The sequence below is a fragment of the Cervus elaphus genome, chromosome 2, assembly GCF_910594005.1.
Source record: "Cervus elaphus chromosome 2, mCerEla1.1, whole genome shotgun sequence".
Classification (NCBI taxonomy): domain Eukaryota; kingdom Metazoa; phylum Chordata; class Mammalia; order Artiodactyla; family Cervidae; genus Cervus; species Cervus elaphus.
In genome coordinates, this window is record NC_057816.1 from 22,941,758 (window position 1) to 22,943,516 (window position 1,759).

Consider the following 1,759-nt stretch of genomic DNA (forward strand, 5'->3'; position numbering starts at 1 on the left):
TCCCTGTTTCATCAACTATAGAGCAGTTTTCTATTTCCACAGGGGAAATATGCTCAAACTGAGAAAAAAAAACAAGAGGTAATAATTTTTTCTAATTAGTATTAATAAATGGGAAATGGTGAGAAATTCAGCAAATGGTTAAGAGAGAAGCCTGGCTCTACACAGAGTGGAAATAAATTGAGAGATGACTCAGATTTCCTTCTGCCTGGTTGAAAAGAAACAAAAAGATTGTCAAAAAAATTATTATGATTAAACACAGAACCTTTCTGCCCTGTGACCAACTGCACAGAGAGATATTCTATCAATTCAAAATTCTATCCTACTCAGGGATTTTCTCAGAGCAGCTTTCACATCTTTTATTTCTCCAGCTGTAGATAAAGGGTTCATCATGGTAACACATTGGCATAAAAGACACAAGAGACTTCTTTCATCCATGGACCCAGTAGGTGAAGGTTTGAGATACATAAATGTACATGATCCAAAGAAGAAAGAAACAGCAATGATGTGGGTATAGCAGGTACTGAAGGTTTTGGACCTTCCCTGTATGGAGCTGATGTGGAAGATGTCAGTGAGGATGAGATCATAAGAGACTAAGATGGTGGGACTGGGCACAATGATGTTGATGCCCACCACAATGAAAACTACCAGCTCATTGATGTGGCTACCTGTGCAGGAGAGCTTGAGCAGAGGAAAGACATCACAGAAATAATGGTTGATGTTGTTTGTATCACAGAAGGTCAGTCTCAGCATGCATGCAGTGTGAACCATGACACCAGAAAATGCCATCAAGTAGGAAACAAGCATAAGGCTGGAACACACTTTAGGGGACATGACAACATTATACTAGAGTGGTTTACAGATGGCCACATAGCAGTCATAGGCCACTGATGTCAGAAGATAGCATTCAGTAATGATGAAAAAACTGAAAAAGTAGAGCTGAGTCTTGCATCCCATATAAGAAATAATATTCTTCTTTGATATAAAGTTAATCAGCATGTTGGGTGTATATACAGAAGAATAGAAGAGGTCTATGAAGGAAAAGTTAAAGAGGAAAAAGTACATGGGAGTGTGTAGGTGTGAATTCAGTGTGATTATCATTATCAATCCCAAATTTCCCAGCACAGTGACCATGTATATTCCTAGGAACAAGAAGAACAGAGGGAGTTGGAGATCATGTCAGTCTGTTAATCCCAACAGAATGAATTTGGTCACAAAAGAGACATTTCCAGGAGCCATTCTTCTCTAAGAGAATCTGTGGATACAGGAGGAAAGTGTTCCATTAGAGAACAACTCAGCCCTTCCCACAGTGTCTCATCCTACAAAAGAGTATTTTTGCTGTTGTTGAGTATTTAAGTCATGTCTGACCCTTTTGTGACTCCGTGAACTGGCTCTGTGTCCATGGGATTTCCCAGGCAAGAATACTAGAGTGGGTTGCCATTTCCTTCTCCGGGGGATCTTCCTGACCCAGGGATTGAACATGCATCTCCTGCATTAGAAGATGGATTCTTAGCACCAAGCCACCAGGAAAGTTCAGCACTAAAGGGTACAAACACTGTGGATGCCTGACACTATCCCAACCTAGTCCCATACAATCTGCCTTTACCTTTATCATGATACAGTGATGTGTATTCAGCTTTTATAAGCTAAATATAGCAAAGGATATCACAAACAGCTTACAGAGGAAAGGCCAGTGCTACCATATGCAAACATACCAGCTGATAAAACCAAGAGAGAAGAGGGTTGGATTAGGACACTATCA

General features: G+C 40.2%; 1 pseudogene; it reads right to left on the reverse strand.

Moving 5' to 3' along the window:
- Positions 1-386: 386 nt before the first annotated feature.
- On the reverse strand, positions 387-1,236 carry LOC122705084 (annotated as a pseudogene).
- Between the last annotated feature and the right edge of the window lie 523 nt (positions 1,237-1,759).